Source organism: Phyllobates terribilis, unplaced genomic scaffold, assembly GCF_046119375.1.
Source record: "Phyllobates terribilis strain yellow unplaced genomic scaffold, ASM4611937v1 Scaffold_366__1_contigs__length_1906876, whole genome shotgun sequence".
Classification (NCBI taxonomy): Eukaryota; Metazoa; Chordata; class Amphibia; order Anura; family Dendrobatidae; genus Phyllobates; species Phyllobates terribilis.
Window position 1 is genome coordinate 1,706,187 of NW_027363126.1, and position 25,129 is coordinate 1,731,315.

The following is a 25,129-nucleotide window of genomic DNA, read 5'->3' on the forward strand; positions in this document are numbered from 1 at the left end:
CTGAAAAGTCCATTTGTGGAGATGAGCTCCTGGACTCCCGTTAAGAAGACATGTTGTCAACCTCTAGATCCCTTACATGCCTGCACTTTTCAGCTTGCTGCTGCTGCAATCCACGCGTTTTAGATCTGCATAACTCCACCTCTTTAAACACAGCACCTTCACCCCCTGCTGTTCCCACCCGCCTCAACACCGTTGGAAGGGAGGAGAACCAATTAAGGCGGGGGGTGGGGTGGAACGAGCAGCTGTCTACCCTTAGCAGGAGGGCTCCTGATTACATACCTCTCCTGCTGCTGCTGCTGCTGCTGGCTGTCCAGCAGCAGACTGAAGGTGGCTGCTGCTGTGCACAGGTATATAAAGGCTCAGAGCCTATTATGACACGCGCAGCCAGCGTTCCATTGCCACATTCCATCTACTGCAGGCAGGATACCTGGCTGGCTGAATGTCGCTGAGAAGCTCACAGAGACCGCCATAAGCAACAGTTTAACAGAATGCCACAGACTAATCAACCAAACTTTTTGGGTTGGGTTCTCTTTTATAGTCTGCAGGCATTAAATGAAAGAAGTCAGTGTTCCAGCAGAAGGAGACAACGTTTCAGAAAAGGCATTGTAGCAAACCAAAAAAGAAATTTTAAGCGCAGCGTAGTAACCAGCGCACATACCTGTTAGCTCAGGTGAGTTTAAAAGGCTGCTGTTGATAACAAGGGCATTTGCTAAATAGATGGTGTGTGTGCAACAATATACTGAAAGGTCAATTATATTGTGCAGCTTATCTCACCACCTGTAGTTATTTAGGTGAAAGCTCCAAAATGCTTGCCTAATATGTCTGTTTATCCAAAAGGAAGTAAAAAGGGAGAGCTAGAAAGATAGCATTGCATCACATTACATGGCAATGCAATGCACAGTTGCTGAAGTTGAACCAAAATGAGCTTGTAATCTGGCTTCTGCAACTTTGAACATGAAAAATCCAATGAGGAGAAGAAAAGCAAAGCCAAAGAGTCCATCCCAAAATCCGACAAACAAGCAAAATGAACAAAAAACATTGAATTCAATTCTTTCTGATTTTAGAAACTGCATTAAAGAAGGGGTGCACCGGTCCTGGAGATACTGCAATACCAGGTCAATGCGTGGAGTGGACAGAGCAAGCTCTTTTTCCATCTCCCTGTTCTAAAAATCCATTTAATATATGGTCCCCAGATAGGGGACGTATCAGATATTAAACTGATAAGAACAGATACTACACTTGATCTTAGCCAAAAGGCCGAGAAGCGATAACCAGAATTGGTTTCAAACTACGGAGCCACCCAAGGATCCTGAAAAGTCCATTTGTGGAGATGAGCTCCTGGACTCCCGTTAAGAAGACATGTTGTCAACCTCTAGATCCCTTACATGCCTGCACTTTTCGGCTTGCTGCTGCTGCAATCCACGCGTTTTAGATCTGCATAACTCCACCTCTTTAAACACAGCACCTTCACCCCCTGCTGTTCCCACCCGCCTCAACACCGTTGGAAGGGAGGAGAACCAATTAAGGCGGGGGGTGGGGTGGAACGAGCAGCTGTCTACCCTTAGCAGGAGGGCTCCTGATTACATACCTCTCCTGCTGCTGCTGCTGCTGGCTGTCCAGCAGCAGACTGAAGGTGGCTGCTGCTGTGCACAGGTATATAAAGGCTCAGAGCCTATTATGACACGCGCAGCCAGCGTTCCATTGCCACATTCCATCTACTGCAGGCAGGATACCTGGCTGGCTGAATGTCGCTGAGAAGCTCACAGAGACCGCCATAAGCAACAGTTTAACAGAATGCCACAGACTAATCAACCAAACTTTTTGGGTTGGGTTCTCTTTTATAGTCTGCAGGCATTAAATGAAAGAAGTCAGTGTTCCAGCAGAAGGAGACAACGTTTCAGAAAAGGCATTGTAGCAAACCAAAAAAGAAATTTTAAGCGCAGCAGAGTAACCAGCGCACATACCTGTTAGCTCAGGTGAGTTTAAAAGGCTGCTGTTGATAACAAGGGCATTTTCTAAATAGATGGTGTGTGTGCAACAATATACTGAAAGGTCAATTATATGGTGCAGCTTATCTCACCACCTGTAGTTATTTAGGTGAAAGCTCCAAAATGCTTGCCTAATATGTCTGTTTATCCAAAAGGAAGTAAAAAGGGAGAGCTAGAAAGATAGCATTGCATCACATTACATGGCAATGCAATGCACAGTTGCTGAAGTTGAACCAAAATGAGCTTGTAATCTGGCTTCTGCAACTTTGAACATGAAAAATCCAATGAGGAGAAGAAAAGCAAAGCCAAAGAGTCCATCCCAAAATCCGACAAACAAGCAAAATGAACAAAAAACATTGAATTCAATTCTTTCTGATTTTAGAAACTGCATTAAAGAAGGGGTGCACCGGTCCTGGAGATACTGCAATACCAGGTCAATGCGTGGAGTGGACAGAGCAAGCTCTTTTTCCATCTCCCTGTTCTAAAAATCCATTTAATATATGGTCCCCAGATAGGGGACGTATCAGATATTAAACTGATAAGAACAGATACTACACTTGATCTTAGCCAAAAGGCCGAGAAGCGATAACCAGAATTGGTTTCAAACTACGGAGCCACCCAAGGATCCTGAAAAGTCCATTTGTGGAGATGAGCTCCTGGACTCCCGTTAAGAAGACATGTTGTCAACCTCTAGATCCCTTACATGCCTGCACTTTTCGGCTTGCTGCTGCTGCAATCCACGCGTTTTAGATCTGCATAACTCCACCTCTTTAAACACAGCACCTTCACCCCCTGCTGTTCCCACCCGCCTCAACACCGTTGGAAGGGAGGAGAACCAATTAAGGCGGGGGGTGGGGTGGAACGAGCAGCTGTCTACCCTTAGCAGGAGGGCTCCTGATTACATACCTCTCCTGCTGCTGCTGCTGCTGCTGGCTGTCCAGCAGCAGACTGAAGGTGGCTGCTGCTGTGCACAGGTATATAAAGGCTCAGAGCCTATTATGACACGCGCAGCCAGCGTTCCATTGCCACATTCCATCTACTGCAGGCAGGATACCTGGCTGGCTGAATGTCGCTGAGAAGCTCACAGAGACCGCCATAAGCAACAGTTTAACAGAATGCCACAGACTAATCAACCAAACTTTTTGGGTTGGGTTCTCTTTTATAGTCTGCAGGCATTAAATGAAAGAAGTCAGTGTTCCAGCAGAAGGAGACAACGTTTCAGAAAAGGCATTGTAGCAAACCAAAAAAGAAATTTTAAGCGCAGCAGAGTAACCAGCGCACATACCTGTTAGCTCAGGTGAGTTTAAAAGGCTGCTGTTGATAACAAGGGCATTTGCTAAATAGATGGTGTGTGTGCAACAATATACTGAAAGGTCAATTATATTGTGCAGCTTATCTCACCACCTGTAGTTATTTAGGTGAAAGCTCCAAAATGCTTGCCTAATATGTCTGTTTATCCAAAAGGAAGTAAAAAGGGAGAGCTAGAAAGATAGCATTGCATCACATTACATGGCAATGCAATGCACAGTTGCTGAAGTTGAACCAAAATGAGCTTGTAATCTGGCTTCTGCAACTTTGAACATGAAAAATCCAATGAGGAGAAGAAAAGCAAAGCCAAAGAGTCCATCCCAAAATCCGACAAACAAGCAAAATGAACAAAAAACATTGAATTCAATTCTTTCTGATTTTAGAAACTGCATTAAAGAAGGGGTGCACCGGTCCTGGAGATACTGCAATACCAGGTCAATGCGTGGAGTGGACAGAGCAAGCTCTTTTTCCATCTCCCTGTTCTAAAAATCCATTTAATATATGGTCCCCAGATAGGGGACGTATCAGATATTAAACTGATAAGAACAGATACTACACTTGATCTTAGCCAAAAGGCCGAGAAGCGATAACCAGAATTGGTTTCAAACTACGGAGCCACCCAAGGATCCTGAAAAGTCCATTTGTGGAGATGAGCTCCTGGACTCCCGTTAAGAAGACATGTTGTCAACCTCTAGATCCCTTACATGCCTGCACTTTTCGGCTTGCTGCTGCTGCAATCCACGCGTTTTAGATCTGCATAACTCCACCTCTTTAAACACAGCACCTTCACCCCCTGCTGTTCCCACCCGCCTCAACACCGTTGGAAGGGAGGAGAACCAATTAAGGCGGGGGGTGGGGTGGAACGAGCAGCTGTCTACCCTTAGCAGGAGGGCTCCTGATTACATACCTCTCCTGCTGCTGCTGCTGCTGGCTGTCCAGCAGCAGACTGAAGGTGGCTGCTGCTGTGCACAGGTATATAAAGGCTCAGAGCCTATTATGACACGCGCAGCCAGCGTTCCATTGCCACATTCCATCTACTGCAGGCAGGATACCTGGCTGGCTGAATGTCGCTGAGAAGCTCACAGAGACCGCCATAAGCAACAGTTTAACAGAATGCCACAGACTAATCAACCAAACTTTTTGGGTTGGGTTCTCTTTTATAGTCTGCAGGCATTAAATGAAAGAAGTCAGTGTTCCAGCAGAAGGAGACAACGTTTCAGAAAAGGCATTGTAGCAAACCAAAAAAGAAATTTTAAGCGCAGCAGAGTAACCAGCGCACATACCTGTTAGCTCAGGTGAGTTTAAAAGGCTGCTGTTGATAACAAGGGCATTTGCTAAATAGATGGTGTGTGTGCAACAATATACTGAAAGGTCAATTATATTGTGCAGCTTATCTCACCACCTGTAGTTATTTAGGTGAAAGCTCCAAAATGCTTGCCTAATATATCTGTTTATCCAAAAGGAAGTAAAAAGGGAGAGCTAGAAAGATAGCATTGCATCACATTACATGGCAATGCAATGCACAGTTGCTGAAGTTGAACCAAAATGAGCTTGTAATCTGGCTTCTGCAACTTTGAACATGAAAAATCCAATGAGGAGAAGAAAAGCAAAGCCAAAGAGTCCATCCCAAAATCCGACAAACAAGCAAAATGAACAAAAAACATTGAATTCAATTCTTTCTGATTTTAGAAACTGCATTAAAGAAGGGGTGCACCGGTCCTGGAGATACTGCAATACCAGGTCAATGCGTGGAGTGGACAGAGCAAGCTCTTTTTCCATCTCCCTGTTCTAAAAATCCATTTAATATATGGTCCCCAGATAGGGGACGTATCAGATATTAAACTGATAAGAACAGATACTACACTTGATCTTAGCCAAAAGGCCGAGAAGCGATAACCAGAATTGGTTTCAAACTACGGAGCCACCCAAGGATCCTGAAAAGTCCATTTGTGGAGATGAGCTCCTGGACTCCCGTTAAGAAGACATGTTGTCAACCTCTAGATCCCTTACATGCCTGCACTTTTCGGCTTGCTGCTGCTGCAATCCACGCGTTTTAGATCTGCATAACTCCACCTCTTTAAACACAGCACCTTCACCCCCTGCTGTTCCCACCCGCCTCAACACCGTTGGAAGGGAGGAGAACCAATTAAGGCGGGGGGTGGGGTGGAACGAGCAGCTGTCTACCCTTAGCAGGAGGGCTCCTGATTACATACCTCTCCTGCTGCTGCTGCTGCTGGCTGTCCAGCAGCAGACTGAAGGTGGCTGCTGCTGTGCACAGGTATATAAAGGCTCAGAGCCTATTATGACACGCGCAGCCAGCGTTCCATTGCCACATTCCATCTACTGCAGGCAGGATACCTGGCTGGCTGAATGTCGCTGAGAAGCTCACAGAGACCGCCATAAGCAACAGTTTAACAGAATGCCACAGACTAATCAACCAAACTTTTTGGGTTGGGTTCTCTTTTATAGTCTGCAGGCATTAAATGAAAGAAGTCAGTGTTCCAGCAGAAGGAGACAACGTTTCAGAAAAGGCATTGTAGCAAACCAAAAAAGAAATTTTAAGCGCAGCAGAGTAACCAGCGCACATACCTGTTAGCTCAGGTGAGTTTAAAAGGCTGCTGTTGATAACAAGGGCATTTGCTAAATAGATGGTGTGTGTGCAACAATATACTGAAAGGTCAATTATATTGTGCAGCTTATCTCACCACCTGTAGTTATTTAGGTGAAAGCTCCAAAATGCTTGCCTAATATATCTGTTTATCCAAAAGGAAGTAAAAAGGGAGAGCTAGAAAGATAGCATTGCATCACATTACATGGCAATGCAATGCACAGTTGCTGAAGTTGAACCAAAATGAGCTTGTAATCTGGCTTCTGCAACTTTGAACATGAAAAATCCAATGAGGAGAAGAAAAGCAAAGCCAAAGAGTCCATCCCAAAATCCGACAAACAAGCAAAATGAACAAAAAACATTGAATTCAATTCTTTCTGATTTTAGAAACTGCATTAAAGAAGGGGTGCACCGGTCCTGGAGATACTGCAATACCAGGTCAATGCGTGGAGTGGACAGAGCAAGCTCTTTTTCCATCTCCCTGTTCTAAAAATCCATTTAATATATGGTCCCCAGATAGGGGACGTATCAGATATTAAACTGATAAGAACAGATACTACACTTGATCTTAGCCAAAAGGCCGAGAAGCGATAACCAGAATTGGTTTCAAACTACGGAGCCACCCAAGGATCCTGAAAAGTCCATTTGTGGAGATGAGCTCCTGGACTCCCGTTAAGAAGACATGTTGTCAACCTCTAGATCCCTTACATGCCTGCACTTTTCGGCTTGCTGCTGCTGCAATCCACGCGTTTTAGATCTGCATAACTCCACCTCTTTAAACACAGCACCTTCACCCCCTGCTGTTCCCACCCGCCTCAACACCGTTGGAAGGGAGGAGAACCAATTAAGGCGGGGGGTGGGGTGGAACGAGCAGCTGTCTACCCTTAGCAGGAGGGCTCCTGATTACATACCTCTCCTGCTGCTGCTGCTGCTGGCTGTCCAGCAGCAGACTGAAGGTGGCTGCTGCTGTGCACAGGTATATAAAGGCTCAGAGCCTATTATGACACGCGCAGCCAGCGTTCCATTGCCACATTCCATCTACTGCAGGCAGGATACCTGGCTGGCTGAATGTCGCTGAGAAGCTCACAGAGACCGCCATAAGCAACAGTTTAACAGAATGCCACAGACTAATCAACCAAACTTTTTGGGTTGGGTTCTCTTTTATAGTCTGCAGGCATTAAATGAAAGAAGTCAGTGTTCCAGCAGAAGGAGACAACGTTTCAGAAAAGGCATTGTAGCAAACCAAAAAAGAAATTTTAAGCGCAGCAGAGTAACCAGCGCACATACCTGTTAGCTCAGGTGAGTTTAAAAGGCTGCTGTTGATAACAAGGGCATTTGCTAAATAGATGGTGTGTGTGCAACAATATACTGAAAGGTCAATTATATTGTGCAGCTTATCTCACCACCTGTAGTTATTTAGGTGAAAGCTCCAAAATGCTTGCCTAATATGTCTGTTTATCCAAAAGGAAGTAAAAAGGGAGAGCTAGAAAGATAGCATTGCATCACATTACATGGCAATGCAATGCACAGTTGCTGAAGTTGAACCAAAATGAGCTTGTAATCTGGCTTCTGCAACTTTGAACATGAAAAATCCAATGAGGAGAAGAAAAGCAAAGCCAAAGAGTCCATCCCAAAATCCGACAAACAAGCAAAATGAACAAAAAACATTGAATTCAATTCTTTCTGATTTTAGAAACTGCATTAAAGAAGGGGTGCACCGGTCCTGGAGATACTGCAATACCAGGTCAATGCGTGGAGTGGACAGAGCAAGCTCTTTTTCCATCTCCCTGTTCTAAAAATCCATTTAATATATGGTCCCCAGATAGGGGACGTATCAGATATTAAACTGATAAGAACAGATACTACACTTGATCTTAGCCAAAAGGCCGAGAAGCGATAACCAGAATTGGTTTCAAACTACGGAGCCACCCAAGGATCCTGAAAAGTCCATTTGTGGAGATGAGCTCCTGGACTCCCGTTAAGAAGACATGTTGTCAACCTCTAGATCCCTTACATGCCTGCACTTTTCGGCTTGCTGCTGCTGCAATCCACGCGTTTCAGATCTGCATAACTCCACCTCTTTAAACACAGCACCTTCACCCCCTGCTGTTCCCACCCGCCTCAACACCGTTGGAAGGGAGGAGAACCAATTAAGGCGGGGGGTGGGGTGGAACGAGCAGCTGTCTACCCTTAGCAGGAGGGCTCCTGATTACATACCTCTCCTGCTGCTGCTGCTGCTGGCTGTCCAGCAGCAGACTGAAGGTGGCTGCTGCTGTGCACAGGTATATAAAGGCTCAGAGCCTATTATGACACGCGCAGCCAGCGTTCCATTGCCACATTCCATCTACTGCAGGCAGGATACCTGGCTGGCTGAATGTCGCTGAGAAGCTCACAGAGACCGCCATAAGCAACAGTTTAACAGAATGCCACAGACTAATCAACCAAACTTTTTGGGTTGGGTTCTCTTTTATAGTCTGCAGGCATTAAATGAAAGAAGTCAGTGTTCCAGCAGAAGGAGACAACGTTTCAGAAAAGGCATTGTAGCAAACCAAAAAAGAAATTTTAAGCGCAGCAGAGTAACCAGCGCACATACCTGTTAGCTCAGGTGAGTTTAAAAGGCTGCTGTTGATAACAAGGGCATTTGCTAAATAGATGGTGTGTGTGCAACAATATACTGAAAGGTCAATTATATTGTGCAGCTTATCTCACCACCTGTAGTTATTTAGGTGAAAGCTCCAAAATGCTTGCCTAATATGTCTGTTTATCCAAAAGGAAGTAAAAAGGGAGAGCTAGAAAGATAGCATTGCATCACATTACATGGCAATGCAATGCACAGTTGCTGAAGTTGAACCAAAATGAGCTTGTAATCTGGCTTCTGCAACTTTGAACATGAAAAATCCAATGAGGAGAAGAAAAGCAAAGCCAAAGAGTCCATCCCAAAATCCGACAAACAAGCAAAATGAACAAAAAACATTGAATTCAATTCTTTCTGATTTTAGAAACTGCATTAAAGAAGGGGTGCACCGGTCCTGGAGATACTGCAATACCAGGTCAATGCGTGGAGTGGACAGAGCAAGCTCTTTTTCCATCTCCCTGTTCTAAAAATCCATTTAATATATGGTCCCCAGATAGGGGACGTATCAGATATTAAACTGATAAGAACAGATACTACACTTGATCATAGCCAAAAGGCCGAGAAGCGATAACCAGAATTGGTTTCAAACTACGGAGCCACCCAAGGATCCTGAAAAGTCCATTTGTGGAGATGAGCTCCTGGACTCCCGTTAAGAAGACATGTTGTCAACCTCTAGATCCCTTACATGCCTGCACTTTTCGGCTTGCTGCTGCTGCAATCCACGCGTTTTAGATCTGCATAACTCCACCTCTTTAAACACAGCACCTTCACCCCCTGCTGTTCCCACCCGCCTCAACACCGTTGGAAGGGAGGAGAACCAATTAAGGCGGGGGGTGGGGTGGAACGAGCAGCTGTCTACCCTTAGCAGGAGGGCTCCTGATTACATACCTCTCCTGCTGCTGCTGCTGCTGGCTGTCCAGCAGCAGACTGAAGGTGGCTGCTGCTGTGCACAGGTATATAAAGGCTCAGAGCCTATTATGACACGCGCAGCCAGCGTTCCATTGCCACATTCCATCTACTGCAGGCAGGATACCTGGCTGGCTGAATGTCGCTGAGAAGCTCACAGAGACCGCCATAAGCAACAGTTTAACAGAATGCCACAGACTAATCAACCAAACTTTTTGGGTTGGGTTCTCTTTTATAGTCTGCAGGCATTAAATGAAAGAAGTCAGTGTTCCAGCAGAAGGAGACAACGTTTCAGAAAAGGCATTGTAGCAAACCAAAAAAGAAATTTTAAGCGCAGCAGAGTAACCAGCGCACATACCTGTTAGCTCAGGTGAGTTTAAAAGGCTGCTGTTGATAACAAGGGCATTTGCTAAATAGATGGTGTGTGTGCAACAATATACTGAAAGGTCAATTATATTGTGCAGCTTATCTCACCACCTGTAGTTATTTAGGTGAAAGCTCCAAAATGCTTGCCTAATATGTCTGTTTATCCAAAAGGAAGTAAAAAGGGAGAGCTAGAAAGATAGCATTGCATCACAATACATGGCAATGCAATGCACAGTTGCTGAAGTTGAACCAAAATGAGCTTGTAATCTGGCTTCTGCAACTTTGAACATGAAAAATCCAATGAGGAGAAGAAAAGCAAAGCCAAAGAGTCCATCCCAAAATCCGACAAACAAGCAAAATGAACAAAAAACATTGAATTCAATTCTTTCTGATTTTAGAAACTGCATTAAAGAAGGGGTGCACCGGTCCTGGAGATACTGCAATACCAGGTCAATGCGTGGAGTGGACAGAGCAAGCTCTTTTTCCATCTCCCTGTTCTAAAAATCCATTTAATATATGGTCCCCAGATAGGGGACGTATCAGATATTAAACTGATAAGAACAGATACTACACTTGATCTTAGCCAAAAGGCCGAGAAGCGGTAACCAGAATTGGTTTCAAACTACGGAGCCACCCAAGGATCCTGAAAAGTCCATTTGTGGAGATGAGCTCCTGGACTCCCGTTAAGAAGACATGTTGTCAACCTCTAGATCCCTTACATGCCTGCACTTTTCGGCTTGCTGCTGCTGCAATCCACGCGTTTTAGATCTGCATAACTCCACCTCTTTAAACACAGCACCTTCACCCCCTGCTGTTCCCACCCGCCTCAACACCGTTGGAAGGGAGGAGAACCAATTAAGGCGGGGGGTGGGGTGGAACGAGCAGCTGTCTACCCTTAGCAGGAGGGCTCCTGATTACATACCTCTCCTGCTGCTGCTGCTGCTGGCTGTCCAGCAGCAGACTGAAGGTGGCTGCTGCTGTGCACAGGTATATAAAGGCTCAGAGCCTATTATGACACGCGCAGCCAGCGTTCCATTGCCACATTCCATCTACTGCAGGCAGGATACCTGGCTGGCTGAATGTCGCTGAGAAGCTCACAGAGACCGCCATAAGCAACAGTTTAACAGAATGCCACAGACTAATCAACCAAACTTTTTGGGTTGGGTTCTCTTTTATAGTCTGCAGGCATTAAATGAAAGAAGTCAGTGTTCCAGCAGAAGGAGACAACGTTTCAGAAAAGGCATTGTAGCAAACCAAAAAAGAAATTTTAAGCGCAGCAGAGTAACCAGCGCACATACCTGTTAGCTCAGGTGAGTTTAAAAGGCTGCTGTTGATAACAAGGGCATTTGCTAAATAGATGGTGTGTGTGCAACAATATACTGAAAGGTCAATTATATTGTGCAGCTTATCTCACCACCTGTAGTTATTTAGGTGAAAGCTCCAAAATGCTTGCCTAATATGTCTGTTTATCCAAAAGGAAGTAAAAAGGGAGAGCTAGAAAGATAGCATTGCATCACATTACATGGCAATGCAATGCACAGTTGCTGAAGTTGAACCAAAATGAGCTTGTAATCTGGCTTCTGCAACTTTGAACATGAAAAATCCAATGAGGAGAAGAAAAGCAAAGCCAAAGAGTCCATCCCAAAATCCGACAAACAAGCAAAATGAACAAAAAACATTGAATTCAATTCTTTCTGATTTTAGAAACTGCATTAAAGAAGGGGTGCACCGGTCCTGGAGATACTGCAATACCAGGTCAATGCGTGGAGTGGACAGAGCAAGCTCTTTTTCCATCTCCCTGTTCTAAAAATCCATTTAATATATGGTCCCCAGATAGGGGACGTATCAGATATTAAACTGATAAGAACAGATACTACACTTGATCTTAGCCAAAAGGCCGAGAAGCGATAACCAGAATTGGTTTCAAACTACGGAGCCACCCAAGGATCCTGAAAAGTCCATTTGTGGAGATGAGCTCCTGGACTCCCGTTAAGAAGACATGTTGTCAACCTCTAGATCCCTTACATGCCTGCACTTTTCGGCTTGCTGCTGCTGCAATCCACGCGTTTTAGATCTGCATAACTCCACCTCTTTAAACACAGCACCTTCACCCCCTGCTGTTCCCACCCGCCTCAACACCGTTGGAAGGGAGGAGAACCAATTAAGGCGGGGGGTGGGGTGGAACGAGCAGCTGTCTACCCTTAGCAGGAGGGCTCCTGATTACATATCTCTCCTGCTGCTGCTGCTGCTGGCTGTCCAGCAGCAGACTGAAGGTGGCTGCTGCTGTGCACAGGTATATAAAGGCTCAGAGCCTATTATGACACGCGCAGCCAGCGTTCCATTGCCACATTCCATCTACTGCAGGCAGGATACCTGGCTGGCTGAATGTCGCTGAGAAGCTCACAGAGACCGCCATAAGCAACAGTTTAACAGAATGCCACAGACTAATCAACCAAACTTTTTGGGTTGGGTTCTCTTTTATAGTCTGCAGGCATTAAATGAAAGAAGTCAGTGTTCCAGCAGAAGGAGACAACGTTTCAGAAAAGGCATTGTAGCAAACCAAAAAAGAAATTTTAAGCGCAGCAGAGTAACCAGCGCACATACCTGTTAGCTCAGGTGAGTTTAAAAGGCTGCTGTTGATAACAAGGGCATTTGCTAAATAGATGGTGTGTGTGCAACAATATACTGAAAGGTCAATTATATTGTGCAGCTTATCTCACCACCTGTAGTTATTTAGGTGAAAGCTCCAAAATGCTTGCCTAATATGTCTGTTTATCCAAAAGGAAGTAAAAAGGGAGAGCTAGAAAGATAGCATTGCATCACATTACATGGCAATGCAATGCACAGTTGCTGAAGTTGAACCAAAATGAGCTTGTAATCTGGCTTCTGCAACTTTGAACATGAAAAATCCAATGAGGAGAAGAAAAGCAAAGCCAAAGAGTCCATCCCAAAATCCGACAAACAAGCAAAATGAACAAAAAACATTGAATTCAATTCTTTCTGATTTTAGAAACTGCATTAAAGAAGGGGTGCACCAGTCCTGGAGATACTGCAATACCAGGTCAATGCGTGGAGTGGACAGAGCAAGCTCTTTTTCCATCTCCCTGTTCTAAAAATCCATTTAATATATGGTCCCCAGATAGGGGACGTATCAGATATTAAACTGATAAGAACAGATACTACACTTGATCTTAGCCAAAAGGCCGAGAAGCGATAACCAGAATTGGTTTCAAACTACGGAGCCACCCAAGGATCCTGAAAAGTCCATTTGTGGAGATGAGCTCCTGGACTCCCGTTAAGAAGACATGTTGTCAACCTCTAGATCCCTTACATGCCTGCACTTTTCGGCTTGCTGCTGCTGCAATCCACGCGTTTTAGATCTGCATAACTCCACCTCTTTAAACACAGCACCTTCACCCCCTGCTGTTCCCACCCGCCTCAACACCGTTGGAAGGGAGGAGAACCAATTAAGGCGGGGGGTGGGGTGGAACGAGCAGCTGTCTACCCTTAGCAGGAGGGCTCCTGATTACATACCTCTCCTGCTGCTGCTGCTGGCTGTCCAGCAGCAGACTGAAGGTGGCTGCTGCTGTGCACAGGTATATAAAGGCTCAGAGCCTATTATGACACGCGCAGCCAGCGTTCCATTGCCACATTCCATCTACTGCAGGCAGGATACCTGGCTGGCTGAATGTCGCTGAGAAGCTCACAGAGACCGCCATAAGCAACAGTTTAACAGAATGCCACAGACTAATCAACCAAACTTTTTGGGTTGGGTTCTCTTTTATAGTCTGCAGGCATTAAATGAAAGAAGTCAGTGTTCCAGCAGAAGGAGACAACGTTTCAGAAAAGGCATTGTAGCAAACCAAAAAAGAAATTTTAAGCGCAGCAGAGTAACCAGCGCACATACCTGTTAGCTCAGGTGAGTTTAAAAGGCTGCTGTTGATAACAAGGGCATTTGCTAAATAGATGGTGTGTGTGCAACAATATACTGAAAGGTCAATTATATTGTGCAGCTTATCTCACCACCTGTAGTTATTTAGGTGAAAGCTCCAAAATGCTTGCCTAATATGTCTGTTTATCCAAAAGGAAGTAAAAAGGGAGAGCTAGAAAGATAGCATTGCATCACATTACATGGCAATGCAATGCACAGTTGCTGAAGTTGAACCAAAATGAGCTTGTAATCTGGCTTCTGCAACTTTGAACATGAAAAATCCAATGAGGAGAAGAAAAGCAAAGCCAAAGAGTCCATCCCAAAATCCGACAAACAAGCAAAATGAACAAAAAACATTGAATTCAATTCTTTCTGATTTTAGAAACTGCATTAAAGAAGGGGTGCACCGGTCCTGGAGATACTGCAATACCAGGTCAATGCGTGGAGTGGACAGAGCAAGCTCTTTTTCCATCTCCCTGTTCTAAAAATCCATTTAATATATGGTCCCCAGATAGGGGACGTATCAGATATTAAACTGATAAGAACAGATACTACACTTGATCTTAGCCAAAAGGCCGAGAAGCGATAACCAGAATTGGTTTCAAACTACGGAGCCACCCAAGGATCCTGAAAAGTCCATTTGTGGAGATGAGCTCCTGGACTCCCGTTAAGAAGACATGTTGTCAACCTCTAGATCCCTTACATGCCTGCACTTTTCGGCTTGCTGCTGCTGCAATCCACGCGTTTTAGATCTGCATAACTCCACCTCTTTAAACACAGCACCTTCACCCCCTGCTGTTCCCACCCGCCTCAACACCGTTGGAAGGGAGGAGAACCAATTAAGGCGGGGGGTGGGGTGGAACGAGCAGCTGTCTACCCTTAGCAGGAGGGCTCCTGATTACATACCTCTCCTGCTGCTGCTGCTGCTGGCTGTCCAGCAGCAGACTGAAGGTGGCTGCTGCTGTGCACAGGTATATAAAGGCTCAGAGCCTATTATGACACGCGCAGCCAGCGTTCCATTGCCACATTCCATCTACTGCAGGCAGGATACCTGGCTGGCTGAATGTCGCTGAGAAGCTCACAGAGACCGCCATAAGCAACAGTTTAACAGAATGCCACAGACTAATCAACCAAACTTTTTGGGTTGGGTTCTCTTTTATAGTCTGCAGGCATTAAATGAAAGAAGTCAGTGTTCCAGCAGAAGGAGACAACGTTTCAGAAAAGGCATTGTAGCAAACCAAAAAAGAAATTTTAAGCGCAGCAGAGTAACCAGCGCACATACCTGTTAGCTCAGGTGAGTTTAAAAGGCTGCTGTTGATAACAAGGGCATTTGCTAAATAGATGGTGTGTGTGCAACAATATACTGAAAGGTCAATTATATTGTGCAGCTTATCTCACCACCTGTAGTTATTTAGGTGAAAGCTCCAAAATGCTTGCCTAATATGTCTGTTTATCCAAAAGGAAGTAAAAAGGGAGAGCTAGAAAGATAGCATTGCATCACATTACATGGCAATGCAATGCACAGTTGCTGAAGTTGAACCAAAATGAGCTTGTAATCTGGCTTCTGCAACTTTGAACATGAAAAATCCAATGAGGAGAAGAAAAGCAAAGCCAAAGAGTCCATCCCAAAATCCGACAAACAAGCAAAATGAACAAAAAACATTGAACTCAATTCTTTCTGATTTTAGAAACTGCATTAAAGAAGGGGTGCACCGGTCCTGGAGATACTGCAATACCAGGTCAATGCGTGGAGTGGACAGAGCAAGCTCTTTTTCCATCTCCCTGTTCTAAAAATCCATTTAATATATGGTCCCCAGATAGGGGACGTATCAGATATTAAACTGATAAGAACAGATACTACACTTGATCTTAGCCAAAAGGCCGAGAAGCGATAACCAGAATTGGTTTCAAACTACGGAGCCACCCAAGGATCCTGAAAAGTCCATTTGTGGAGATGAGCTCCTGGACTCCCGTTAAGAAGACATGTTGTCAACCTCTAGATCCCTTACATGCCTGCACTTTTCGGCTTGCTGCTGCTGCAATCCACGCGTTTTAGATCTGCATAACTCCACCTCTTTAAACACAGCACCTTCACCCCCTGCTGTTCCCACCCGCCTCAACACCGTTGGAAGGGAGGAGAACCAATTAAGGCGGGGGGTGGGGTGGAACGAGCAGCTGTCTACCCTTAGCAGGAGGGCTCCTGATTACATACCTCTCCTGCTGCTGCTGCTGCTGGCTGTCCAGCAGCAGACTGAAGGTGGCTGCTGCTGTGCACAGGTATATAAAGGCTCAGAGCCTATTATGACACGCGCAGCCAGCGTTCCATTGCCACATTCCATCTACTGCAGGCAGGATACCTGGCTGGCTGAATGTCGCTGAGAAGCTCACAGAGACCGCCATAAGCAACAGTTTAACAGAATGCCACAGACTAATCAACCAAACTTTTTGGGTTGGGTTCTCTTTTATAGTCTGCAGGCATTAAATGAAAGAAGTCAGTGTTCCAGCAGAAGGAGACAACGTTTCAGAAAAGGCATTGTAGCAAACCAAAAAAGAAATTTTAAGCGCAGCAGAGTAACCAGCGCACATACCTGTTAGCTCAGGTGAGTTTAAAAGGCTGCTGTTGATAACAAGGGCATTTGCTAAATAGATGGTGTGTGTGCAACAATATACTGAAAGGTCAATTATATTGTGCAGCTTATCTCACCACCTGTAGTTATTTAGGTGAAAGCTCCAAAATGCTTGCCTAATATGTCTGGTTATCCAAAAGGAAGTAAAAAGGGAGAGCTAGAAAGATAGCATTGCATCACATTACATGGCAATGCAATGCACAGTTGCTGAAGTTGAACCAAAATGAGCTTGTAATCTGGCTTCTGCAACTTTGAACATGAAAAATCCAATGAGGAGAAGAAAAGCAAAGCCAAAGAGTCCATCCCAAAATCCGACAAACAAGCAAAATGAACAAAAAACATTGAATTCAATTCTTTCTGATTTTAGAAACTGCATTAAAGAAGGGGTGCACCGGTCCTGGAGATACTGCAATACCAGGTCAATGCGTGGAGTGGACAGAGCAAGCTCTTTTTCCATCTCCCTGTTCTAAAAATCCATTTAACATATGGTCCCCAGATAGGGGACGTATCAGATATTAAACTGATAAGAACAGATACTACACTTGATCTTAGCCAAAAGGCCGAGAAGCGATAACCAGAATTGGTTTCAAACTACGGAGCCACCCAAGGATCCTGAAAAGTCCATTTGTGGAGATGAGCTCCTGGACTCCCGTTAAGAAGACATGTTGTCAACCTCTAGATCCCTTACATGCCTGCACTTTTCGGCTTGCTGCTGCTGCAATCCACGCGTTTTAGATCTGCATAACTCCACCTCTTTAAACACAGCACCTTCACCCCCTGCTGTTCCCACCCGCCTCAACACCGTTGGAAGGGAGGAGAACCAATTAAGGCGGGGGGTGGGGTGGAACGAGCAGCTGTCTACCCTTAGCAGGAGGGCTCCTGATTACATACCTCTCCTGCTGCTGCTGCTGCTGGCTGTCCAGCAGCAGACTGAAGGTGGCTGCTGCTGTGCACAGGTATATAAAGGCTCAGAGCCTATTATGACACGCGCAGCCAGCGTTCCATTGCCACATTCCATCTACTGCAGGCAGGATACCTGGCTGGCTGAATGTCGCTGAGAAGCTCACAGAGACCGCCATAAGCAACAGTTTAACAGAATGCCACAGACTAATCAACCAAACTTTTTGGGTTGGGTTCTCTTTTATAGTCTGCAGGCATTAAATGAAAGAAGTCAGTGTTCCAGCAGAAGGAGACAACGTTTCAGAAAAGGCATTGTAGCAAACCAAAAAAGAAATTTTAAGCGCAGCAGAGTAACCAGCGCACATACCTGTTAGCTCAGGTGAGTTTAAAAGGCTGCTGTTGATAACAAGGGCATTTGCTAAATAGATGGTGTGTGTGCAACAATATACTGAAAGGTCAATTATATTGTGCAGCTTATCTCACCACCTGTAGTTATTTAGGTGAAAGCTCCAAAATGCTTGCCTAATATGTCTGTTTATCCAAAAGGAAGTAAAAAGGGAGAGCTAGAAAGATAGCATTGCATCACATTACATGGCAATGCAATGCACAGTTGCTGAAGTTGAACCAAAATGAGCTTGTAATCTGGCTTCTGCAACTTTGAACATGAAAAATCCAATGAGGAGAAGAAAAGCAAAGCCAAAGAGTCCATCCCAAAATCCGACAAACAAGCAAAATGAACAAAAAACATTGAATTCAATTCTTTCTGATTTTAGAAACTGCATTAAAGAAGGGGTGCACCGGTCCTGGAGATACTGCAATACCAGGTCAATGCGTGGAGTGGACAGAGCAAGCTCTTTTTCCATCTCCCTGTTCTAAAAATCCATTTAATATATGGTCCCCAGATAGGGGACGTATCAGATATTAAACTGATAAGAACAGATACTACACTTGATCTTAGCCAAAAGGCCGAGAAGCGATAACCAGAATTGGTTTCAAACTACGGAGCCACCCAAGGATCCTGAAAAGTCCATTTGTGGAGATGAGCTCCTGGACTCCCGTTAAGAAGACATGTTGTCAACCTCTAGATCCCTTACATGCCTGCACTTTTCGGCTTGCTGCTGCTGCAATCCACGCGTTTTAGATCTGCATAACTCCACCTCTTTAAACACAGCACCTTCACCCCCTGCTGTTCCCACCCGCCTCAACACCGTTGGAAGGGAGGAGAACCAATTAAGGCGGGGGGTGGGGTGGAACGAGCAGCTGTCTACCCTTAGCAGGAGGGCTCCTGATTACATACCTCTCCTGCTGCTGCTGCTGCTGGCTGTCCAGCAGCAGACTGAAGGTGGCTGCTGCTGTGCACAGGTATATAAAGGCTCAGAGCCTATTATGACACGCGCAGCCAGCGTTCCATTGCCACATTCCATCTACTGCAGGCAGGATACCTGGCTGGCTGAATGTCGCTGAGAAGCTCACAGAGACCGCCATAAGCAACAGTTTAACAGAATGCCACAGACTAATCAACCAAACTTTTTGGGTTGGGTTCTCTTTTATAGTCTGCAGGCATTAAATGAAAGAAGTCAGTGTTCCAGCAGAAGGAGACAACGTTTCAGAAAAGGCATTGTAGCAAACCAAAAAAGAAATTTTAAGCGCAGCAGAGTAACCAGCGCACATACCTGTTAGCTCAGGTGAGTTTAAAAGGCTGCTGTTGATAACAAGGGCATTTGCTATATAGATGGTGTGTGTGCAACAATATACTGAAAGGTCAATTATATTGTGCAGCTTATCTCACCACCTGTAGTTATTTAGGTGAAAGCTCCAAAATGCTTGCCTAATATGTCTGTTTATCCAAAAGGAAGTAAAAAGGAAGAGCTAGAAAGATAGCATTGCATCACATTACATGGCAATGCAATGCACAGTTGCTGAAGTTGAACCAAAATGAGATTGTAATCTGGCTTCTGCAACTTTGAACATGAAAAATCCAATGAGGAGAAGAAAAGCAAAGCCAAAGAGTCCATCCCAAAATCCGACAAACAAGCAAAATGAACAAAAAACATTGAATTCAATTCTTTCTGATTTTAGAAACTGCATTAAAGAAGGGGTGCACCGGTCCTGGAGATACTGCAATACCAGGTCAATGCGTGGAGTGGACAGAGCAAGCTCTTTTTCCATCTCCCTGTTCTAAAAATCCATTTAATATATGGTCCCCAGATAGGGGACGTATCAGATATTAAACTGATAAGAACAGATACTACACTTGATCTTAGCCAAAAGGCCGAGAAGCGATAACCAGAATTGGTTTCAAACTACGGAGCCACCCAAGGATCCTGAAAAGTCCATTTGTGGAGATGAGCTCCTGGACTCCCGTTAAGAAGACATGTTGTCAACTTCTAGATCCCTTACATGCCTGCACTTTTCGGCTTGCTGCTGCTGCAATCCACGCGTTTTAGATCTGCATAACTCCACCTCTTTAAACACAGCACCTTCACCCCCTGCTGTTCCCACCCGCCTCAACACCGTTGGAAGGGAGGAGAACCAATTAAGGCGGGGGGTGGGGTGGAACGAGCAGCTGTCTACCCTTAGCAGGAGGGCTCCTGATTACATACCTCTCCTGCTGCTGCTGCTGCTGGCTGTCCAGCAGCAGACTGAAGGTGGCTGCTGCTGTGCACAGGTATATAAAGGCTCAGAGCCTATTATGACACGCGCAGCCAGCGTTCCATTGCCACATTCCATCTACTGCAGGCAGGATACCTGGCTGGCTGAATGTCGCTGAGAAGCTCACAGAGACCGCCATAAGCAACAGTTTAACAGAATGCCACAGACTAATCAACTAAACTTTTTGGGTTGGGTTCTCTTTTATAGTCTGCAGGCATTAAATGAAAGAAGTCAGTGTTCCAGCAGAAGGAGACAACGTTTCAGAAAAGGCATTGTAGCAAACCAAAAAAGAAATTTTAAGCGCAGCAGAGTAACCAGCGCACATACCTGTTAGCTCAGGTGAGTTTAAAAGGCTGCTGTTGATAACAAGGGCATTTGCTAAATAGATGGTGTGTGTGCAACAATATACTGAAAGGTCAATTATATTGTGCAGCTTATCTCACCACCTGTAGTTATTTAGGTGAAAGCTCCAAAATGCTTGCCTAATATGTCTGTTTATCCAAAAGGAAGTAAAAAGGGAGAGCTAGAAAGATAGCATTGCATCACATTACATGGCAATGCAATGCACAGTTGCTGAAGTTGAACCAAAATGAGCTTGTAATCTGGCTTCTGCAACTTTGAACATGAAAAATCCAATGAGGAGAAGAAAAGCAAAGCCAAAGAGTCCATCCCAAAATCCGACAAACAAGCAAAATGAACAAAAAACATTGAATTCAATTCTTTCTGATTTTAGAAACTGCATTAAAGAAGGGGTGCACCGGTCCTGGAGATAATGCAATACCAGGTCAATGCGTGGAGTGGACAGAGCAAGCTCTTTTTCCATCTCCCTGTTCTAAAAATCCATTTAATATATGGTCCCCAGATAGGGGACGTATCAGATATTAAACTGATAAGAACAGATACTACACTTGATCTTAGCCAAAAGGCCGAGAAGCGATAACCAGAATTGGTTTCAAACTACGGAGCCACCCAAGGATCCTGAAAAGTCCATTTGTGGAGATGAGCTCCTGGACTCCCGTTAAGAAGACATGTTGTCAACCTCTAGATCCCTTACATGCCTGCACTTTTCGGCTTGCTGCTGCTGCAATCCACGCGTTTTAGATCTGCATAACTCCACCTCTTTAAACACAGCACCTTCACCCCCTGCTGTTCCCACCCGCCTCAACACCGTTGGAAGGGAGGAGAACCAATTAAGGCGGGGGGTGGGGTGGAACGAGCAGCTGTCTACCCTTAGCAGGAGGGCTCCTGATTACATACCTCTCCTGCTGCTGCTGCTGCTGGCTGTCCAGCAGCAGACTGAAGGTGGCTGCTGCTGTGCACAGGTATATAAAGGCTCAGAGCCTATTATGACACGCGCAGCCAGCATTCCATTGCCACATTCCATCTACTGCAGGCAGGATACCTGGCTGGCTGAATGTCGCTGAGAAGCTCACAGAGACCGCCATAAGCAACAGTTTAACAGAATGCCACAGACTAATCAACCAAACTTTTTGGGTTGGGTTCTCTTTTATAGTCTGCAGGCATTAAATGAAAGAAGTCAGTGTTCCAGCAGAAGGAGACAACGTTTCAGAAAAGGCATTGTAGCAAACAAAAATAGAAATTTTAAGCGCAGCAGAGTAACCAGCGCACATACCTGTTAGCTCAGGTGAGTTTAAAAGGCTGCTGTTGATAACAAGGGCATTTGCTAAATAGATGGTGTGTGTGCAACAATATACTGAAAGGTCAATTATATTGTGCAGCTTATCTCACCACCTGTAGTTATTTAGGTGAAAGCTCCAAAATGCTTGCCTAATATGTCTGTTTATCCAAAAGGAAGTAAAAAGGGAGAGCTAGAAAGATAGCATTGCATCACATTACATGGCAATGCAATGCACAGTTGCTGAAGTTGAACCAAAATGAGCTTGTAATCTGGCTTCTGCAACTTTGAACATGAAAAATCCAATGAGGAGAAGAAAAGCAAAGCCAAAGAGTCCATCCCAAAATCCGACAAACAAGCAAAATGAACAAAAAACATTGAATTCAATTCTTTCTGATTTTAGAAACTGCATTAAAGAAGGGGTGCACCGGTCCTGGAGATACTGCAATACCAGGTCAATGCGTGGAGTGGACAGAGCAAGCTCTTTTTCCATCTCCCTGTTCTAAAAATCCATTTAATATATGGTCCCCAGATAGGGGACGTATCAGATATTAAACTGATAAGAACAGATACTACACTTGATCTTAGCCAAAAGGCCGAGAAGCGATAACCAGAATTGGTTTCAAACTACGGAGCCACCCAAGGATCCTGAAAAGTCCATTTGTGGAGATGAGCTCCTGGACTCCCGTTAAGAAGACATGTTGTCAACCTCTAGATCCCTTACATGCCTGCACTTTTCGGCTTGCTGCTGCTGCAATCCACGCGTTTTAGATCTGCATAACTCCACCTCTTTAAACACAGCACCTTCACCCCCTGCTGTTCCCACCCGCCTCAACACCGTTGGAAGGGAGGAGAACCAATTAAGGCGGGGGGTGGGGTGGAACGAGCAGCTGTCTACCCTTAGCAGGAGGGCTCCTGATTACATACCTCTCCTGCTGCTGCTGCTGCTGGCTGTCCAGCAGCAGACTGAAGGTGGCTGCTGCTGTGCACAGGTATATAAAGGCTCAGAGCCTATTATGACACGCGCAGCCAGCGTTCCATTGCCACATTCCATCTACTGCAGGCAGGATACCTGGCTGGCTGAATGTCGCTGAGAAGCTCACAGAGACCGCCATAAGCAACAGTTTAACAGAATGCCACAGACTAATCAACCAAACTTTTTGGGTTGGGTTCTCTTTTATAGTCTGCAGGCATTAAATGAAAGAAGTCAGTGTTCCAGCAGAAGGAGACAACGTTTCAGAAAAGGCATTGTAGCAAACCAAAAAAGAAATTTTAAGCGCAGCAGAGTAACCAGCGCACATACCTGTTAGCTCAGGTGAGTTTAAAAGGCTGCTGTTGATAACAAGGGCATTTGCTAAATAGATGGTGTGTGTGCAACAATATACTGAAAGGTCAATTATATTGTGCAGCTTATCTCACCACCTGTAGTTATTTAGGTGAAAGCTCCAAAATGCTTGCCTAATATGTCTGTTTATCCAAAAGGAAGTAAAAAGGGAGAGCTAGAAAGATAGCATTGCATCACATTACATGGCAATGCAATGCACAGTTGCTGAAGTTGAACCAAAATGAGCTTGTAATCTGGCTTCTGCAACTTTGAACATGAAAAATCCAATGAGGAGAAGAAAAGCAAAGCCAAAGAGTCCATCCCAAAATCCGACAAACAAGCAAAATGAACAAAAAACATTGAATTCAATTCTTTCTGATTTTAGAAACTGCATTAAAGAAGGGGTGCACCGGTCCTGGAGATACTGCAATACCAGGTCAATGCGTGGAGTGGACAGAGCAAGCTCTTTTTCCATCTCCCTGTTCTAAAAATCCATTTAATATATGGTCCCCAGATAGGGGACGTATCAGATATTAAACTGATAAGAACAGATACTACACTTGATCTTAGCCAAAAGGCCGAGAAGCGATAACCAGAATTGGTTTCAAACTACGGAGCCACCCAAGGATCCTGAAAAGTCCATTTGTGGAGATGAGCTCCTGGACTCCCGTTAAGAAGACATGTTGTCAACCTCTAGATCCCTTACATGCCTGCACTTTTCGGCTTGCTGCTGCTGCAATCCACGCGTTTTAGATCTGCATAACTCCACCTCTTTAAACACAGCACCTTCACCCCCTGCTGTTCCCACCCGCCTCAACACCGTTGGAAGGGAGGAGAACCAATTAAGGCGGGGGGTGGGGTGGAACGAGCAGCTGTCTAGCCTTAGCAGGAGGGCTCCTGATTACATACCTCTCCTGCTGCTGCTGCTGCTGGCTGTCCAGCAGCAGACTGAAGGTGGCTGCTGCTGTGCACAGGTATATAAAGGCTCAGAGCCTATTATGACACGCGCAGCCAGCGTTCCATTGCCACATTCCATCTACTGCAGGCAGGATACCTGGCTGGCTGAATGTCGCTGAGAAGCTCACAGAGACCGCCATAAGCAACAGTTTAACAGAATGCCACAGACTAATCAACCAAACTTTTTGGGTTGGGTTCTCTTTTATAGTCTGCAGGCATTAAATGAAAGAAGTCAGTGTTCCAGCAGAAGGAGACAACGTTTCAGAAAAGGCATTGTAGCAAACCAAAAAAGAAATTTTAAGTGCAGCAGAGTAACCAGCGCACATACCTGTTAGCTCAGGTGAGTTTAAAAGGCTGCTGTTGATAACAAGGGCATTTGCTAAATAGATGGTGTGTGTGCAACAATATACTGAAAGGTCAATTATATTGTGCAGCTTATCTCACCACCTGTAGTTATTTAGGTGAAAGCTCCAAAATGCTTGCCTAATATGTCTGTTTATCCAAAAGGAAGTAAAAAGGGAGAGCTAGAAAGATAGCATTGCATCACATTACATGGCAATGCAATGCACAGTTGCTGAAGTTGAACCAAAATGAGCTTGTAATCTGGCTTCTGCAACTTTGAACATGAAAAATCCAATGAGGAGAAGAAAAGCAAAGCCAAAGAGTCCATCCCAAAATCCGACAAACAAGCAAAATGAACAAAAAACATTGAATTCAATTCTTTCTGATTTTAGAAACTGCATTAAAGAAGGGGTGCACCGGTCCTGGAGATACTGCAATACCAGGTCAATGCGTGGAGTGGACAGAGCAAGCTCTTTTTCCATCTCCCTGTTCTAAAAATCCATTTAATATATGGTCCCCAGATAGGGGACGTATCAGATATTAAACTGATAAGAACAGATACTACACTTGATCATAGCCAAAAGGCCGAGAAGCGATAACCAGAATTGGTTTCAAACTACGGAGCCACCCAAGGATCCTGAAAAGTCCATTTGTGGAGATGAGCTCCTGGACTCCCGTTAAGAAGACATGTTGTCAACCTCTAGATCCCTTACATGCCTGCACTTTTCGGCTTGCTGCTGCTGCAATCCACGCGTTTTAGATCTGCATAACTCCACCTCTTTAAACACAGCACCTTCACCCCCTGCTGTTCCCACCCGCCTCAACACCGTTGGAAGGGAGGAGAACCAATTAAGGCGGGGGGTGGGGTGGAACGAGCAGCTGTCTACCCTTAGCAGGAGGGCTCCTGATTACATACCTCTCCTGCTGCTGCTGCTGCTGGCTGTACAGC

At 45.0% G+C, this 25,129-nt stretch overlaps 19 non-coding genes across 19 annotated transcripts; all 19 read right to left on the reverse strand.

Annotated features, from left to right (window-relative positions):
- Positions 1 to 1,078: 1,078 nt before the first annotated feature.
- Positions 1,079 to 1,269, reverse strand: LOC141222921 (U2 spliceosomal RNA). Its single transcript, XR_012290637.1, has one exon. It is a non-coding gene; the product is annotated as a U2 spliceosomal RNA (small nuclear RNA).
- A 1,115-nt stretch (positions 1,270 to 2,384) lies between these two features.
- Positions 2,385 to 2,575, reverse strand: LOC141222922 (U2 spliceosomal RNA). The gene has a single exon (XR_012290638.1). It is a non-coding gene; the product is annotated as a U2 spliceosomal RNA (small nuclear RNA).
- A 1,118-nt stretch (positions 2,576 to 3,693) lies between these two features.
- On the reverse strand, positions 3,694 to 3,884 carry LOC141222923 (U2 spliceosomal RNA). Its single transcript, XR_012290639.1, has one exon. It is a non-coding gene; the product is annotated as a U2 spliceosomal RNA (small nuclear RNA).
- Positions 3,885 to 4,999: 1,115 nt separating this feature from the next.
- On the reverse strand, positions 5,000 to 5,190 carry LOC141222924 (U2 spliceosomal RNA). Its single transcript, XR_012290640.1, has one exon. It is a non-coding gene; the product is annotated as a U2 spliceosomal RNA (small nuclear RNA).
- A 1,115-nt stretch (positions 5,191 to 6,305) lies between these two features.
- LOC141222925 (U2 spliceosomal RNA) lies at positions 6,306 to 6,496 on the reverse strand. The gene has a single exon (XR_012290641.1). It is a non-coding gene; the product is annotated as a U2 spliceosomal RNA (small nuclear RNA).
- Positions 6,497 to 7,611: 1,115 nt separating this feature from the next.
- Positions 7,612 to 7,802, reverse strand: LOC141222926 (U2 spliceosomal RNA). Its single transcript, XR_012290642.1, has one exon. It is a non-coding gene; the product is annotated as a U2 spliceosomal RNA (small nuclear RNA).
- Positions 7,803 to 8,917: 1,115 nt separating this feature from the next.
- Positions 8,918 to 9,108, reverse strand: LOC141223010 (U2 spliceosomal RNA). The gene has a single exon (XR_012290723.1). It is a non-coding gene; the product is annotated as a U2 spliceosomal RNA (small nuclear RNA).
- A 1,115-nt stretch (positions 9,109 to 10,223) lies between these two features.
- On the reverse strand, positions 10,224 to 10,414 carry LOC141223001 (U2 spliceosomal RNA). The gene has a single exon (XR_012290715.1). It is a non-coding gene; the product is annotated as a U2 spliceosomal RNA (small nuclear RNA).
- A 1,115-nt stretch (positions 10,415 to 11,529) lies between these two features.
- On the reverse strand, positions 11,530 to 11,720 carry LOC141222927 (U2 spliceosomal RNA). Its single transcript, XR_012290643.1, has one exon. It is a non-coding gene; the product is annotated as a U2 spliceosomal RNA (small nuclear RNA).
- Positions 11,721 to 12,835: 1,115 nt separating this feature from the next.
- On the reverse strand, positions 12,836 to 13,026 carry LOC141222995 (U2 spliceosomal RNA). Its single transcript, XR_012290709.1, has one exon. It is a non-coding gene; the product is annotated as a U2 spliceosomal RNA (small nuclear RNA).
- A 1,112-nt stretch (positions 13,027 to 14,138) lies between these two features.
- Positions 14,139 to 14,329, reverse strand: LOC141222928 (U2 spliceosomal RNA). Its single transcript, XR_012290644.1, has one exon. It is a non-coding gene; the product is annotated as a U2 spliceosomal RNA (small nuclear RNA).
- Positions 14,330 to 15,444: 1,115 nt separating this feature from the next.
- Positions 15,445 to 15,635, reverse strand: LOC141222929 (U2 spliceosomal RNA). Its single transcript, XR_012290645.1, has one exon. It is a non-coding gene; the product is annotated as a U2 spliceosomal RNA (small nuclear RNA).
- Positions 15,636 to 16,750: 1,115 nt separating this feature from the next.
- Positions 16,751 to 16,941, reverse strand: LOC141222990 (U2 spliceosomal RNA). The gene has a single exon (XR_012290704.1). It is a non-coding gene; the product is annotated as a U2 spliceosomal RNA (small nuclear RNA).
- A 1,115-nt stretch (positions 16,942 to 18,056) lies between these two features.
- LOC141222930 (U2 spliceosomal RNA) lies at positions 18,057 to 18,247 on the reverse strand. Its single transcript, XR_012290646.1, has one exon. It is a non-coding gene; the product is annotated as a U2 spliceosomal RNA (small nuclear RNA).
- A 1,115-nt stretch (positions 18,248 to 19,362) lies between these two features.
- On the reverse strand, positions 19,363 to 19,553 carry LOC141222932 (U2 spliceosomal RNA). Its single transcript, XR_012290648.1, has one exon. It is a non-coding gene; the product is annotated as a U2 spliceosomal RNA (small nuclear RNA).
- A 1,115-nt stretch (positions 19,554 to 20,668) lies between these two features.
- Positions 20,669 to 20,859, reverse strand: LOC141223108 (U2 spliceosomal RNA). The gene has a single exon (XR_012290779.1). It is a non-coding gene; the product is annotated as a U2 spliceosomal RNA (small nuclear RNA).
- Positions 20,860 to 21,974: 1,115 nt separating this feature from the next.
- LOC141222933 (U2 spliceosomal RNA) lies at positions 21,975 to 22,165 on the reverse strand. Its single transcript, XR_012290649.1, has one exon. It is a non-coding gene; the product is annotated as a U2 spliceosomal RNA (small nuclear RNA).
- Positions 22,166 to 23,280: 1,115 nt separating this feature from the next.
- On the reverse strand, positions 23,281 to 23,471 carry LOC141222934 (U2 spliceosomal RNA). Its single transcript, XR_012290650.1, has one exon. It is a non-coding gene; the product is annotated as a U2 spliceosomal RNA (small nuclear RNA).
- A 1,115-nt stretch (positions 23,472 to 24,586) lies between these two features.
- Positions 24,587 to 24,777, reverse strand: LOC141223012 (U2 spliceosomal RNA). The gene has a single exon (XR_012290725.1). It is a non-coding gene; the product is annotated as a U2 spliceosomal RNA (small nuclear RNA).
- Between the last annotated feature and the right edge of the window lie 352 nt (positions 24,778 to 25,129).